Raw genomic sequence first — 18,180 nt, forward strand, 5'->3', positions numbered from 1 at the left:
ATGAAGATAATAGTTTAAACTCCTGCAATTGAAGCAAGCCCCAAATTAAGTACCCCTTTTTATAAGAGTTGTCTTGGTCATGGTGTCTTTTCATAGTAGTAGTACAGTGAATAAGACCTCTATAGAAGAGTTAGAGGAGGGATTCAAGGAGATGAAGGGATGGCAACCCCATAGAAAGAACAACAGTGTAAACTAATTTGGACCCCTCAGAGCTACAGAGACTGAGCCACCTACCAAAGAGCATATACGGGTTGGTTCGGAGCCCTGGCACATATGTAGCAGAAGACTGCCTTGTCTAGCCTCAGTGGGAGAGGATAAGCCTAATCTTGTAGAGATTTGATGCGACAGGGAAAGGGCATGCCATGGGTAGAGAGCCCCCTCTCAGAGGCGAAGGGGAGAGGTTTTGGAGTGAAGAAATTTGGGAGGAGAATGGAGGCAACATTTGGGATGTAAGTAAATAAAATAATTCAAAAAAGACAATAATTTTCCTTTACAGTTTTATTTTTATTTTTGAAAATATTAGTCTTTCCAGAGATAATCCTGAGTCTGCTGAGATCTGAAATTTCTGAGACATATTCTGGGATGAGATTTTTTTTTTTTCTTTTATAATGACCAACAGGAAATTGGGAAACCAGAAGGACTGAGACCTTTAGGAAGTAGACTTTAATGTTACCTGAATTTGATAATTATGAAAACCTTCTCCAGGCTGCTATAATAAATCTGAATGTTCTATTGAAGCCCGCAGGCTCAGAGTCTGCTCTAAAACAGCAGTGTTCCACAATGGTGAGCTCTTGCTTTTCTAGAGAGTTTTGTCATAGCCATATATGATTGAAAAGAAAGTGAGGAGTGAGGCAATTTCTAAAGTGACAATATATTGGGCTTAGTTACTGACTGTGCATCGCATGCTGGAGTTAGATTAATCCCTGAGATAATGAAGTGTTACTGATTCAATTGGTCCCACTCAGTACCTTCCAGGATGATGTTTATTGGGATAGTCATGGATATAAGAAAATCCCTTTGTTCCCCAGAATATTATTGAGAGGTAGAGATGAAATAAGTACATATAGTACTGTCTTTGAATATAGTGTGAATGTACTAGTATAGTATAGTGTGTATGTTTCAATGTCTCTGGGACTTATTTTCTTTCATAGTCTGTTATAGTATTAGAATTAGAATTCTATTGTATGTAATTTTGTTGCTGACGGTTAGAGTCTCTTCCAAGTTTCAAAAGCCTCAGCCTGTGCAAACAGAGTTTTATTTGCCACCTTTATATTATTCTATGTATTCATCTTTCTACAGTAAAAATAAAAATAAAAATAAAAAATAATGTTCTTCACCTTCTCCACAGTCCTCTGCTAGATTTATCACTGAAGGGCCCATAAGTTGCCAAATTCACTATGTGGTGAATAGTCAGTTGCCCCATGTTGCCTATTTCACTTCCATTAAGAGAGAACATTTCCCCTCTAATTCATACCATCTGGAGCCAAAATCAACCAGAAGTGCAGGAAAAAAAAAACACCACAAAACCAAAAACCCACAAATGTAATACAGTTAAAATTCTCTGTGGTTCAGGATTCTGAGATCCACATTGTGTTTTAGTTTGTTTCCTCTTTGTTTAAAAAAGCCACGTAGAGGTAGTGCTAGTTACAGAACTAGAAACAAAGCTTTATTAGAACTCAGGACTTGACCTGCGCCATTCTTTGCTGATTTACCTTTATTATTGAATGTATGTCTTAAAACACAATGAGAGAGAGTGCACTTGTGGTAAGGTTCTTTTCCCAGAAAGCTTAATATATTTCATATAAATGACACAGTATTGGAAGACAGTCTAGTATAGTAATGGCAGAGGCTTTGGAGTTTTTTGCACTGGGTCCAAGGTCAGGCTTTGATACTCATTCATGGTCACTTGTTTGTGAATTCCTCTGATTGTCTATAGACATTTGGTCACAGCTATCTAGTTTCGAATATAGTTATCATAGGTGAAATAATATATAAATTCCTCAACACAATATCCAACACTGTTCTGTTGTTTGTTTTTGTTTGTTTTGTTTTTGTTTCGTTTTGTTTTTTGTTAACTTGATACAAACTAGAGTTATCTGGAGAGAGGAATCCCAATTTAGAATATGCCTCCATAACTTGTTTGCATGCAAGTGTGTGGGAAATTTTTTTCATTGATGATTGATGTGAGAGGGCCCAGCCCACTGTGGGTGGCGCTACCCCTAGGCAGATGGTCATGGGGTATATAAGAAAACAACCTGAACCAGTCAAGGAAAGCAAGAGCATAAGCAGCGCTCTTCCTTTCTTCCATTTTTTTTTTTTTTCTCCACTTTCTAGTTTCACCTTCCTTCTCTGATTTTTCTCCGAAAGGACTGTAAGCTATTAGGTGAAATAATCCTTTTCTTTACAATTTGTTTTAGGTCATGGTGTTTTGTTTTTTTTTTTCAAACCAATAGAAATCTAACTAAGAAAGCATGCACTATACTTTAGGTTGACATTTTGAACGTTAAATTTTAGTGAACAAATTCTCAAAAAGTAGTGAGAAATAGGGATAATATTTTGGAGTTCTGTTTTGGGGCTATTTTTTTAGGAAAAACAACCAGCATTGTCATATTGTCATATTGTTCATATAAAGTTGGCCTTATAAATATTTTTGTCCTTTTGCCCCCTCTCCCTTTTGGTTTATAATTCACTGTGCATTTTTTTTTTTTTTGCTAGTCTTATCAACCTATCAACCAATTCCTGCTGTGTCCTCATTCACTCATTTTACATCATTTACTGTGAACTCATGTTCCAGGCCCTATTACGTACACCATATAACATTTCACTTTCTAAAATATATAGTCACTTAACAACCATGTATTGAACATCTGACACAGAGTTTGAGTATGGAAGAGCTCATTCCTGCCAGGTAAATGTCTACTGATGATAGAAAAAGAGATGTTTTCAATCCTAACGTCTTAAGTTTATTGACTCAATATTGACTAAAGCTGAGATGTGTCAGCTTTTTTCACTAATGATTATTTTTTAAACCACCAGAAGATCTACAGTGTTATAGTCCAATTGATATTAAGCAGATTTTCATTGAAGAAGAAAAAAGAAGGAAGCACTCTTCATTATAAAAGCACACATTTATAAGAGGCATTTTCATTTTGTGTACAAGTCTCAAGAAATGGATAAATGGCAGTTTGATAGCCTCCGAACTTAGCTACTAGAGCACCAAAAGGTACTGAATGTACTGAGGAAATTCTTTCTTCCCGAACTTTTTATTTTCTTTAAAGATTTTTAAATTTATTTCATGTATATGAGTACACTGTTGCTGTCTTCAGACGCACTGGAAGAGGGCATCAGATTCCATTACAGATGATTGTGAACTCAGAACCTCTAGAAGAGCAGCCAGTGCTTTTAACTGCTGAACCATCTCTTCAGTCCCTTTCTCCCTGAGGAACTCATAGACATGCCAGCATTATTATAAAGAAGCCCTTTTCTCTCCTTGAAATAAATGTATGCAGCTTCTCAGGTGTATGACTTACCCAGGAGTTCTCAAGGTTCACATGTGGTTGCCATCTGGATATCATGTGGTTTCTTTTTGGTTAAGTTTGAGTAGAGGATCTTACCATGCAGGAAACTAGAGATGCTGAGATGATAGTCTGCCTTGGCATGAAGTGAGGATATAGGGAATGGTGCTACTCTGGCCCTTTCAGTTCATTAAGCACTTTCTATATCACTGCTGTGCTAAGCCAAGTTGAACTCTTTAAACCCCTGCTTCAAGAATTACTTTATGGTTTCCTGTTTGCCAATGAGATAATTAGAATTCTAGAAGTCCGAATCACTAGTGTAAGTTTAGACAGTCAGAATATACACACTAGCTATAATTTTAGCCCTTCTTTTGTTTCTTTTGTTCTCTGCCTCTCTTGATAGATCCTATCAAAATGGTCTCCTTTCCTGTTCTATGTGAGTACGACATTCGCACCCGGCCTTGTCACATTAAGGAACTATGTAGTGTCACTCACCATTAAGTACATGTATAGCTTGCATGCATTCAGTTGTGAGTTCATGCAGTCCACGTTTAGCCATGCAGGGACACTAAGATTGCAGCAATCATTAGGACATGCTAGTTTGTTAAAAGGTTAGTGTAGACCCTAACAGGAATATCTGTGGTTCCTCCTTTTACTTTGTCAAAGATACTATTACAATTTATATGGGTTTTACTGTAACATAGTCACCGAGGATAAACTCACCTTGAAAATAATTTAGGAAGACATCATGTTGAAAAGTGACAGCTCTCTAAGGATTTCTTGTGCAGCCAACTTTTCTTCCAGCACTGGGAAAGATCATGTTGTTAGCTTGCAGAGCACATAAAACCCTCGTGGGGTTGCTTACTGCATTGTGTGAAAAATACTATGTTCAGATGCGAGACAGCCTCATAACTGCAAGGTGCACCTTCCAAGAGGTTGTCTGGGAGAGAGATGAACTAATTTAGAGTTTCTGCATTTTCTTGGGATATATATGTTATTTCCAAAGGGACACATCACATTTACTTTTTACTCCTTTTGTTCTCCAGATAGTTCTTTTCCCCTCTCCAGTATAATTTCTCCTTTTCTGTATTTTCTCTTTTGTAGATTAAAATTTAACTAGATAGTTGTACCTTAATTATAGTTTCTTATTATGTAAAGAAGCAACTAAATGATCAAATTTTCTTATACTTCTAGGTTATCACAGTCAGTCTTCAGTGTCCCTTTCAATGCTCCTTCTTAGTTTTTTTTTTCTTACAACTATTTATATCTCCTAAGTAGAAAAATCTTAGGGATGTTTTAAATAAAACTGTTTTTTTTCAGTACTAATAAAATAATAAGATATTAGTACCGAGTAACAACAGTAGTGGGATATAGGGTAAGGATTTCTAGACTAAATTAGTTTAAAAAGATCACATATTCAATTAAATGGAATAACAACAAAGTTGGAAAGGTATTTTATTAGATTATAATGATATCATCTACATGTGTGTCTAGGACACTGTTGGACTATATACATCCTATACACACACACACACACACACACACGAGAGAGAGAGAGAGAGAGAGAGAGAGAGAGAGAGAGAGAGAGAGAGAGAGAGAGTTAGATTACACATGATTAATGAGGATCTTTCTCACCAAAGTTGAATGAAGCAGATGAGAGCTCGGCAGGCTAAGGCAGCCTCTGTGACCATACAAATAAGTCTGTTCAGCAGCTACAATAGCAACAGATTTCCCACTTGATGCCAAATAACTCTTCAAAACTCCAAGTGAGAACGTCATCACAGAATCTGATCTCTACTGTTGTCTGTGTTCTTGACAGTGGTGAGAAATTGAGGCCTGTTGGGACCCATGTAATGCTGATTATATGACATGAATGGTTTTTACAGTGTCTCACAATGGCTAAATATTTGAACAGTAGAAGTTAGACCCCAACTGTGTAATATACTGACTATACAGCATCCTTATCACTTGAATTATAAAAGCATATTGAATCTTACATTATTTAGCTTCAGCCTTGAATAAGGAACAGGTGAATCAGAAAGCCTCACTCAAAGTCAATCTGTGCCAACACTGCATGTATTTTCCCCAACTGAAAGATTATTTGTAACCCTTAGGATGCTGAACAGCACAGAATGCCTTCAGACTGTGTATTTCCCTAGTTAAGTAAACATTGTTGGTTTGCTTCCAGAAGCCAATAAATCCCAGTGTGCTCTAGTGGTGTGTGTGCCACTCACAGACTGGTTGGGAGCCACATAAAGTGCTGTTTTGTGCATTGTTAGTTTCCCATAAGCAATTCTATTTGTTATCACCAAGCAAAAAATAATGGTTTCAGAAATAGGCCTAATGGGATTGAAAGGAAGTTACTAAACAAAGGTGTAAAGGGTACAGTCTGTGCAGTGTGTCCCTTGGTCAACTGCTCAGCAGTAGGGACTTTCTTTTACTTCTTAGCATGGAAGTTTTCTTCCCAGTGTACTGGTGTGAGGCTCTCTCCGGAGGCATCACCATCTGTTTAGAACTTCTCTGCAACAGCTTTTGGATTCAGGCCAATGTGATTGCCTGCAAATGCTGCAAGAGAAGAAGGTTACTTGCCGATATATATTTAAAACAATCTTTACTTTCCTTTAGTGTCAGAGAAGTTACACTTCTATAAATCTCCTTAATTAGCAACTTTTGCCAGATTGCTTTCGGATTACTTGATGATATTTAGCCAGTATGCTTGAAGCTTATTAGATTTTTGACAACAGATATATATAATCTACTTAGCTTCTTACATTTACTGTTTAGTGCCTGAAAGAAAAGCTAAGGTCATCAGAGGTGTATTCATGGGTCTGAATTAGAAAACAGGCTTATGGATGCTCTTCTATAGTCTGAGTGCCAAGCCTCAAATGGTCTGAGAATTAACAAGAAAAGGCTTTGTATATTGATTGAAATACATCCTTCATTTCCCGTTGATTTGTTAAAAGATGGGAGCTTGGCATGAACCCCTGTGGGTAGGAAATGGCCTTTTGAATTGAAGGCCATGTTGTCTCTAATTTGATGGATGTCTGTTTTTGGAGTGCTTTTTAATAGAACTCGCCTCACTTTACTGGCATTGTGTCACTTAGAGGCATTGGTCACAGCATCAGACCAAAGCAAGTGGCTCTCATGCACGACAGTTTGTAGAGGACAGCCAAGGATGAACTCTGACAAATTGTGGTCTGTTCCAGAATACCGTACTCTGTGAGGGCAGGTACATCCATAATACTTCCTGTGTGAAGTGTGATAGCATGACTGTTTCATGGCTGCCCTTTTGACTTCTGCTGTTCTGAGATATAGTCCCAGAATTCTAAGCACCAGAACAATGCTAGTGAGTATTTACACATTGTTTTTCATGCTGAGTAGGGGGAAGAGTCAAATCAGTATGTTTGATAGAATAATGACAAAAGTTAATTTAAAAGTTTCTCTATGGGGCTGGTGAGGTGGCTCGGTGGGTAAGAGCACCCGACTGCTCTTCCGAAGGTCCGGAGTTCAAATCCCACAACCACATGGTGGCTCATAACCATCTGTAACAATATCTGACGCCCTCTTCTGGAGTGTCTGAAGATAGCTACAGTGTGCTTACATATACTAAATAAATAAATCTTTAAAAAAAAAAGTTTCTCTGTACCTGGAAATTCTCTCTAAAACTGCTATTTTGGTCTATCTCTAGGTGTTATAGACTGCAGACAATGATTCTACCCTGATAATCCAGGCAGACCACAGTGGATCAAAAAATACTGGTAAGAGTATTTGCCTGAATCAGTTTCTTTATGCATTTATACTGTGTTTAATCATCAAATTACAAAATACACAGGTGTAGACAGAGGAAGTAACAAGGGATAAGAAAATGTCACAGAAATTGGATATTCACTATTCTTACGGGCATGTATAAATCAGGTTTATAATTGTGTGTGTGTGTATATGTGTGTGTGTGTGTTTAAGAGAGTTTATATATATGTATCTATGTGTATGTATGTGCATGTATGCATATTCATCTGTGTGTGTTTATGCCTCTGTGTGTGACTTTGCATGAATGTATGTGTGTGTGATGCTATCTTTTATTTTTTTACGAGTAAAACTCTCCCTTTGAAGTTATTTTTCTTGTTCACTGACCTCTTGGCATATTTGAAAATTATATCTTGACCATATTTATCTAAATGTCATTTTTAATGGGAAAATGAATTTGGCTCCTGAGTTCTGAGAAGGTTAACTTCTTAGGAGGCTTGATGCTTTACGTAATAAAATCTTATATTTTCAGGGGTCAAAGAGAGCTTTCCCCTTTGTGGTCTGGAGGGAGTTTGAACTATCCCTGGTAATCGGATAAATGTGAAATCTGATCCTTCAGTCGGTATTTTATTCAATTGTTACAATTCTAGGACATATGATACCCAATGTCTAAGAATTGGAAAGTCAGCAAGTTTGTTTTGAAGGTCTAGACACACAGTGATGTTCTTCCAAGGAAACTGTATTTAAATCTATATTTTCAAATTCTTATTACTGGAAAAACCGTTGTAACTACATGTAGTTATATCATATGGACTGTGATTATACTGTATATATATATATATATATATATATATATATATATATATAGTATATATTATATTTAGTACGTATACACATCATAAGTCTGACTGTTTCAATCACGCTTCTCAATGTTATGCTTGGTCTGTAGTATTGTGTTCCAGTCAGAAAAAAATGTCAAAAATTAAGGGTAATTCTTGGTTTTCAACAGAGATATTTGAAAATACATTTTTCAATATAAAAACATTTTTTATACTCTAAGAATCCATTTTGTTAGTGACAGAAAATGATACCTGAAAAATTATGGTATCATTTGATGTGTGAAGAACTTTTTGGTATATAAATTATAAATAGGATCTTGATGATACAACATGCAAACAGACATGATACTTTGACTTTGAGGTGCTGTTAGCATTCTTTAAGTTTTAGTAACCTCTAGAGGCCTTCTACATGAAGTCAGAGCTATTCCAGGAATAAGCATTTGAGGACGCTGTGTGTGTATGTGGAAAGCACCCGGCCTCTTTGTGTCTCAGTGCAGTCGTTGTTCCCTCTGTGTCTTCCATTTGAAACCTCTCTGCACACAGGCATGTTAAGTCTGGTTAATCTTCATGTCTATTAGAAGATCATAAAGCATGTGTGGTATCTTTTAATACCCTGGAGGAAAAGTCCTCCAGAAATCTGATTGCTTAGGTCTTTTGAAAGTAGAGTTTATTAAGTGTGTGTGTTATTCTATTAAAGCCCTTTTATGGCTTTACTTGTAATAATTTTCTAGTTTGTAAGATACCTAGGCAAGTCTTCTCAGAAATTAAAGGATCACATATAACACCCAAGGGAGAAGACACATAATTCAGTGGTAAAGTAGATGCCCAGAATGTACAATGCCTTGAGTTCAGAACAATAACAAAAAAAAAAAAAACCATTAAAACTATACCAAACCCCCAAATAAAATTATAAAACATCCCAGTAAATTATCAGATAAGTAACAACAAAATGGAAATATATCACCATATGATAGGAAGCCTAATTTTCGTGTGTCACAATGATATGTAATCAATATTTATATCTGTTGCCATCATGAAAATGGATACAAATCTGTGAAATACACTAATACTCACACGTTGCTGCCCATCCCTCCTGTTTTAAATATATTTCTTTCTTATGTTTTTGATGATTGATCAAATCATTATTTAATTCTATAAAATATGCTTCCTTTTTTCAGTACTCATTTTGATGCTTGAGAGATTAGCCTTGTAATTTCTAGGAGAACTTTGGAGGATCATGGTCTTAAAATACACACACACACACACACACTTTAATTCTTTTTTTTTTTTTTTTAAACTTTTGTGTAGAGATTTCTCCCTTGCTAAAGAGCCTTTTCAAGAACACTTTTTAATAGAATAAAATAATCACCAATGCTCTGGTCGAAATGAATACTCATTTTGCCCTTATATTTTCAAAACCCAAATTTGTCTGAATTTACTAACTGCGAAATTTGTAAGTGTTAATTTTTTGAGATTAATTCTGTGGCTGTAAGATGCATGCATGTTTCCTCTCACGTGTCATTCCTTGCTGCTCCAGGCTAATTTATCTGAAGAGTGTTGCCCATGTATCTTAACTGGCAGCTTTAGTAGGTGGATGACAGAGAAGATGGTTTCGTTGTAGGATTTCATGGTAATACATGGAGCAGAAGGTCACCTTGAGGCACACGCTCAGACTGACTGATAGTGCTTATCTCTCTCCACTGCTCTTCCGACTGATTTATGGATTTTGTTGTGTTCTTTTATACCAAAGCCTCAGCTCCATGCCCTCCCAGTCCAGAAGAAAGACTAATATTTAGTAATGTGCTGTCATGTGGAAGAAGATTATAGCTACCTTTCCTAGCTTGTTTGTGAAGATTTTATAAAAGTATTGGTTTATTTGCACTGATTATCCAAGTCCACTGGCAGAAACTACTGACAAGCTTACATGAGCTAGGCCCATGTCCTTTAAGGATGATAGATTAGATAAACTCTCTATCGTAACAGGGTTTTTTTTTTTTTTTTTTTTTTTTTTTTTTTTTTTTTTTTTTTTTTTTTTATTGGTTTTTTTTTTTTTTTTTTTTTTTTTTTTTTTCAGTACAAGTTCCAAGTAGGGCAGAAATGTAGCTTGTTTGATTTTGCTTCCAATTTCCATAATTATTATTTAGAACAGAACCTGGGGGTACACCAAACTCTACGGAAGTGGGGAGTAGGAAGAAGAGGAGGGAACAGAGAAATGAAGACTGGAAAGATTCTCATTATGGATGGCCCTTTGCACACCTGTGCTGAGAGATTCCTGGACTGCTTCTCTAGCTCCTGTAATCGCCTTGGCAATCTTGCCAAGGGTTTCCAATTCCATTTCAACATGGGCTGTGATAAGTGTTAATGCTTTCTATCTGCCCCTGATAGCCTCAGACAGCCAAGTGGCTGCTGATCTTGTTCCTGCACTGGGCTTTAGCTCATTCCCACTAGGAGTGCTAGAAAATAAAAGTGTAAGTTCCTGTCCATGCATATTATACAAAGCCAAATTCTCCTTTCAAGAAGTTCTGCTTGGAAGCCAAGTAAAATGGATCTCCTTGGAAAGAACTTCCCTTCTGTTGAATAATTAAGTGAAGTTTTTCTGCATCTTCTGAGATAGGGTATGCAAAGGTGATAGAAGGTTCCATCAGTACTAGAATGTTGTGCATAAATAATTAATGTGTCATATTTCATGGTGTTGACAGTAAACAGTATCCGTTTCCTTTCCAGTGATATGAATGTGTCAGAAGAGTGCAGAGCTGTAATCACTTCTATCCATATTTGATGTTTATACCTTTTAAATATTTATGAGCTGTTATCTTGCTTTATTGTTATTTAAGCTCTCCAGGGGCATGCAGAGAAGCCTTGCATTTCTTCCTTAGCCTAGCACTCTGCTTCCTTCTGTACTCTCTTGGCTCCTCCTTTCATTACTTAAATTTGCATATGTAATTTTGGTCTTGAGTTGCCAAAAATCCATTTGTTTCCTCTGGAGTTTTTTTTTTTTTTTTTATGTTGGTTTTACCAAAATCACTTACACACAAATACATGTGATTTCCAAGGCATAAAAATTCAGCAAGAGCTCTGAAGAGAAGTGGAAATACACAAACATACTGTTACAATGCTACAGGTAGATCTTATGTCCCTAGGAAAATGGGATTCCAAAATCAAAAGATTACAGAGTAAGCACTGCTTGAAGAATTATATTATAAAGCTTTATGTACATGATCATATTGCAAAGCTTTTGGGGGGGTTATTGTCACTATGTGGGTTTTTCTTATACTTGGAACAGTGGTATACATGTGAATATTAATATCTATTTGTATTTCATATGTAAAATTTTAATATTTGGATATGTATAAACATGGGCGATATCATCCAAAATCAAGGTATTGGGCAGATCCATCATTTCCAGAGGTTTTCTCTGGGCTCCTTTGTTTTTTCTGGTTTTAAGATTTTAATAGGCTTAGGTTCTTCCTTCACAGGCATATTTTAGATTTCATTGATTTCACATTTTTAGCAAGTTCAGAAAGCAGTATTTGTCTACAAAAGCAAAAAAAATAGTTGCTATTGCACTGCAGAGAAATAAGTGAAAAAGATGACCTTTAAAAAAGATAGCAGAATACGGCAAAATGTGTGCGATCATTTTAATAATAATTCTTTTGACCTTACATTTATATATAAATGAATTATTTAAATAGCAGAGCAGGGCCTAGGATAAATAAAATATCCATGAAAACACATATTACCACCAAACAAATGACTTCAAGCAAAATCAAATTGAGGGAGAAAATTGTGTTTCCTCCAACAAAATGCTGGTTTTACCCTAAGGCATTTGTGTTGAGGAAAAAGACCATGTATAACATAGACACAAATCATACACATCTTCCCCCCAAACAGCAGGTTTTATTGGATTGCACACATGTGCAAACTACTTGAGGCCTCAGGAAAGAAGCACAGAAATAAAATACATCATGACTATGGCCACTGAGCTAGGCAGGATGGGAGCAGGCACATCAGAGAGCCTCGTGATGAAGTAGAGCATTAAGAAGTAAATCAAAGTCTCTGTTCAAAGCCTAATTAAGCCTGTCATAAATGATCCTACAATGGAAAGGAGCCTCACGCACAAAGATCAAAGATTAGGATCCACACATATAACATAGCAGCCCTGCCCTATGGGGAGGGGAGAAAGGCAGAGAGAAGAAGGAGAAAGAAGTCATACATCAAAGCTCTCTAGTAACACAGTGTGATATAATCTCCCCCCCTTTAAGGACAGCATACAGAATTAGAAAAGTAGAAATGATTTTTTACAATGTTCTCGAGTCCCCACTTTGAAACTGTGAGAAGCTGGTGCGGTTGGCTCAACTATCTTGTTTGCAAACACATATTAGACAGTGCTTGTCACCATGGTAGTATTTCTGTATTTGTAGTCCTTGCTTGCATAAATTAAGAATCTTCTCAGAATTGCAAACAACAGGTACATAATTTTCTACTTGAGAGACTATTAATTGACTTTCTATTGAGTCAGTAACTCTAGCCCATGCTAATATGATAATTGTTGGGTTTTTTTAAAGCAAGCTATTTCAAACTTTATACAATTATTTTGTTCTTTTCTGTATAAACTGAGTACAGCCCACTATTTATCTGTGTCTATATACTTCATGGGAGTAGAAGCATGTTTTTCCTTGTACTCCTATTATGTGTTCCTGTGTTTGGAAATCAAACTAACAATCTGAGAATTACTTGGAGAAAGGGCATGTCTACTTTATTTGATACTAATAATTTAACTTTCAAATTCACAGAGAATGTCATAGAAATATGTGGAAATCCAAACAGCAGTTAGACACCAGATGTATACACCATTAGAAGAAAACATTATATATTGGGCAGAAGCCATAAAACCAACGACTGTGGTCTTGCATGTAGAGTACACTGTGGGAAGGTAGACCTGTGTGAGGTCCTAGTGGAAGGACATTTTTAAAGGTTTGTCTGTGCAGACTCATCTGTAAGTCTGCCTTCTGCCTGTGGGGATAACTATTTTCCTGGTGCTGGAGAAAGGATGGTGGCCCACCTGCAGGACAGGGACATTATAGAGAGCTTTGAGCCAAATGCAGGGAGGCCAAAGAGCTCTTCCTGGGTTTACTATTTTACAACTTCTATCTACTAAAAAAAAAAAAATTCTCTTTAATAGATACGTTGCTTTTTTTTTTTTTTTTACTGTGTGTCCATGTCTCTCTGTGGGGGCATATGCACCTGAGTGTTTGTACCCATGGAGGATAGCAGCCACATGGGAACACCTGAAGCTGGAGTGACAGGAGCTTATGAGCTGTCTGATGAAGGGGCTGTGAGAAGGAACCCAGGTCCCATGTGAGTGCAGAAAGCCAATTTAACTCCTCAGCCACATCTGCAATTCCTTAAAATACATATATTTTGGGGTGACATTTTCTGGCCTTTCCCAATTCCTATACATTGTGTCTTAAATATGCCGTGCCAGTTTGAACCTGTGCTATAAAAGTAGTGAGAATTTTTATCAGATTTCTTTCTTTTCATCTGAAAATAGAACACTTGACTGTTTTTATGACTTAAACATATTAACTATATTTACTTATTAATTCAATAATTCAATAATTATCTTTACTATTCAGTGATTCTCAGCTAAGGATACAGTTCTCAGGAAAATTAGATACAGTTCTTAATTTTAGAAAGATTCAATCTATTCAGGCAGGCATACATTACTTATACTGTCCTGCAGACAGGTGTAGAGTTGATGCTCACTGAGTTCTGAAAGTGGGAATTATATGGGAATTTGACCTATTGTGCTCAGAAAATGACTTCTCTGAGGCATTGACACCTGACTGAAAGAAAGGAAACACGAGCAAGAGGGGGCTGCAAAGGTTTCTCAGTCCCTAGAGTGTCTGCAGAACAAGTATGGGCACCAGAGTTCTGGTCCCCAGAACCCGAGTGAAACCTGGTACAGTGAGTGGCTTCAACCTGCTGCACTCCCAACCTTGATGGATGTAGCAGAGACAGGTGGATCTCTAAAGCACCTTGCTCTCGATGAACTGATCAGCTTCAGCATCACTGGGAGACCTTGTTAAAAAGTCAAGACAGAGAGCTGTGGAGGAAAGGCAGCTTATGCCAAGTTCTAAGCTCAACAGACATGCACACACTCATGTGCACACATCTACACTATCAAGTACATATGCCCTTCCCTCTCCACGCTTTCTATAAATAGTTGAGCATGTGTGGTAGAAAGAACACATCAGAAGCTTTTGTCTTTCTTTGGCATAGTGTTTTGCACGTGTGTCCATGAAAAAAAATCAATCTAATTTCAATATAGGGAAGAATATTATGAGAATGGTCTTTGGATGCAGAAAACTATGAGCTGCAGTGTTAACCTGGCAACATCTCACTTGGTTTTGAGCACATCAGTGAACCCCTCTTACGTGCAAGCTCCCAAGCCTCAGAAGGGGATTATAGTCCTTAGCATCTCAGAGAACTGAATGGCTGCATGCTTACTTCAGCCCCCAAGTCAGCATCCTTGTTCCCCATCTTCCTGCTCATTTATAGTATGGTTTTGGTCAAGTCCCTTTTAGCCCTGGAAACTTGAACTGCCTGTTTCCGCAATATGGTGACACAGGATTAAATGATTTCAAAAGCATTCTCTGTTCGGATTCCCAATTATTGTCTAAGCTGACAGCTTCAGTAAAGAAACTGTGAGAAGAATGAGGCTGGGAGAAGTGTTGTTTTAGGAAAGTGGAGTAGAACAAAGTTACACTTTACAGTGACTCTGATTACATTTTCCCATTGTACATTTTAATAGTTTCTGCTGTCAAAGATTACATTTTAGACCATATATTTCTTCAACTAAAAAGCCACTAGAGTTTCAGTGGGACGTTCAATTTTCCACTGTGGTTTCTTAAATCATTCTCTTTGTAATTGTCACATTTTTTCATGGTTTACATAAAATGAATTCTGTTTCTCAACTAAAAATAACAAGCTGAGCTGGAAATTGAGGCGCAAACACTGTGCAATCAAGTGTTGAAAAGTCAGCCTCTACAACAAACAAGATTTTCACTCACCACAATCCATGAAGACCACTAAGAAAAATGGAGGGGTTTCTTACTTTATAAAATACAGTATATGAGCCGGGGAGATATCTTACTCAGTAAAATGTTTTCTGCACAAGTATGAAGACTTGAAATCAATCCAGAGCACCCACTAGAATTCTAGGCATGATGGTGCTCACCTTTAAATCTAGCACCCGAGGAAGAGGAAGAGATAAGGGTTATCCTTGGAGAACACTGGCCAGCCTGTCTTGCATAATCAGCTAACCCAAAGCGATAATCTGTCTCACAATAAATGTAGACAGTACCTGAAGACCAACACCTGATGCTGACTTCTGGCCTCTCATGCACACACACATACAAACACACACACACACACACACACACACACACACACACACACACACACACNTATACACACACACACACACACACACACACACATATACATACAGAAACACAAACATTTTTGTTTGCTCATTTGTTTAGAGGTTTGTGTTCTTTTGTCTCTCTCACACACTCTCTCACACACTCTCACACACACACACACACACACACACACACACACACACACACACACACATGTATACCCAGAAACACATGAATTTATACACACAAACAGAAGTATAAGTAAATAAAACATGGAACAATAGCTCTGAGATTGTTTTTGTAGGTTCAGAATAAATTGTGTTTTATTTTCAGATGTAGTAAAGTGAAACTATTTCTCTTATTCCTTATTTATTTAAATATGTAACTATTCACTTTCACTGGAACCTTTTTTGATGCTATCCTTTATGTACATCATTATTGTTTTAGCTTGGCAAAGTTTGCTTTTGATAATGCTAAATGTATAATGCCTTGTCACTGACACATGTGAAAAAAGAAACCCTGATGCATGCCTTTATCTTTTGCGTGTTTTACATTTTTCATATTTGCAATCCTCACCTTTAAAATCTGCATGGTGAATATACTAAAACTTATGACTTTACACTTAGGGAATGCAAAGTAAACACATTCAGCAGGAAGCTCCCTTGTTAGTCTGTTTAAATTATGGGTTAAATGAACAAGAGGTTGTGTTCCTGGAGATCATCTGTATTTATGAAGTGAAAGTTAGATCTCAATCCATGGCAGGTTTTCCAACACAATACAGACGCACACCTGAACTGAAGCACACAGACCGTACCATGCATTAGCCTTACTTAAGTTGGTCAGTTATTTTCTGACTGTCTCACTCATTACAGCATTAAATGATATTTTATGTTGTTTTACCTTTCATTTTTTTTCCCTTATAAAAATTTCCATATTGTCAACCTCTGTCTGGATGTGCTTATCATTTGCAAATGGCCAATTATCATGCCTTCCTGTGGGGTGGGAAACTGATTAGCATACATTAATTAAGGTAATGAGATAATTATGGTTACTATAATATAAATATATAGAAACCAACATTAGTGAGGCCTATTTGTCTGGTGGCTCTGAGCATGTGCTCAGGAGATGAGGATACAGGAGATGCGATTGCAGAGGGTTCAAGTTTGACCTTCAGGACTAAATAAGGATGGGTGGTTTTTGACAGTTACTTACTTATGTCTTAGAGCTTCTGTTTTCATGATTAAAGAAGATATTATAGTGCAAACATTTTTTTTGAACTGGTCTATCCATATAACTGTTATATTCTACATTCTATGCTTGTAAAGGCTCAATAATCATCATATTATTTTACTGTCTTGGCCACAGAGATGTGAAGGCAACAAAAAGCCTTTAAATTCATTTCTTGGGGATGCTGCGCTCATTTTATGATAACAGCGCTAGATTCAAAGAATGATTACAGAAAGCAACCAAAGCAGAGACTTGCTGATATGACGTATTTTAGTGTTTATATGTCTGGATCTGAGGGATCTTTTCTCTCTTTGGCTTTTATATAGCTTTGGTTTATGGGTCAATAAAGATTCTTAAACCTGTTTCATTTTCTTTCTTATTTTGGTGACCTGCTAACACAATCCAGTAACACAGGATATTAAAAACACACCACCATGCTTCAGTTTAACACTTATTATTTCTAATGTTTTATGCCTGGTTTATTATATGTATATTATTGAAGTGTATATTCCATTTGTGCAGTGGATACCTGGCAACATTGTTGTCATAATCTGTAGAAAAATTGTTACCACCCAGTAGAAAATATATTTTGAGCTAAAAAGGGAGTGAAAAAAGAACAGAAGGAACAGCCTTTGTATTTGCTTTGTTTTGTTTTGTTTCTTAATTTTCCCAGAGTCGGATGGTAGTTTAGAGAGTAAAATGCTTTGTAAAAATGCATGAGGACCTAAGCTCAACCCCCTAGGACCCATTGTAAAAACAAAACAAAACCAGAAACAACACAAGAGTAAATGGGTGTGGAGACTTAACAGTCATCATAGCTCTGGGAAGTGTGAGATGGAAGGTTTTCTGTGGCCTGCTGGCCAGCCCTTGTAGCTGAATTAGAGAGCTTCAGGTTCATTGAGAAACTCTGACCCCCAAATAAGGTGGAGGCTGACATAGGTATGCAAGCCTTTAATCCTAGCACGTTGAAAAAGGGTGGTCAATCCCTGTGAGTTGGAGGCCACCCTGATCTTCATAGAGATTCCAGGCTACATAGTGAGATTCTGTTTCAATACAAAGAAATGAATCAGAAAGCAAAGGAAAACACTGTGGCCAACAATGGGCCTGCACACACACACAAGACTATAGGTGCATGTGCACTCCTACACAAACACACACATATAAGCATATGCACATGAGCATACACACATATATTGATAAAATGGTAAGTATAAACCTTAATGAAAATTGTATCCACGTCTTTTACTAAATATATAAGAAGACACAACTTGAATGTCTTTTGAGGTCTTACATGGAGTCAGTTAGGAAATGTGACATCATGCATACATTTTAAGGCCAGAAATAATGCCATTGGTTGCTTGCCTGCCTGCCTGCCTGCCTTCCTTCCTTCCTTCCTTCTTTCCTTCCTTCCTTCCTTCCTTCTCTCTC

The 18,180-nt window shown here is 37.0% G+C and overlaps 1 protein-coding gene and 1 pseudogene across 5 annotated transcripts in view; one reads left to right on the top strand and one right to left on the bottom strand.

The window, feature by feature from the left end:
- LOC110316880 overlaps nucleotides 1-999 on the bottom strand; it is a 3,197-nt pseudogene extending 2,198 nt beyond the window's left edge.
- Nucleotides 1-18,180, top strand: part of Chl1 (cell adhesion molecule L1 like) — a 203,281-nt gene that overhangs the window by 41,546 nt on the left and 143,555 nt on the right. For all 5 annotated transcript variants that reach the window (XM_029535338.1, XM_029535337.1, XM_029535340.1 and 2 more), the window contains one exon: nucleotides 7,204-7,273. The gene's annotated coding sequence lies outside the window, so the exon portion shown is untranslated. The remainder of the gene's footprint in view (nucleotides 1-7,203; nucleotides 7,274-18,180) is intronic.

Source organism: Mus pahari, chromosome 2 (genome assembly GCF_900095145.1).
Source record: "Mus pahari chromosome 2, PAHARI_EIJ_v1.1, whole genome shotgun sequence".
Taxonomy (NCBI): Eukaryota; Metazoa; Chordata; class Mammalia; order Rodentia; family Muridae; genus Mus; species Mus pahari.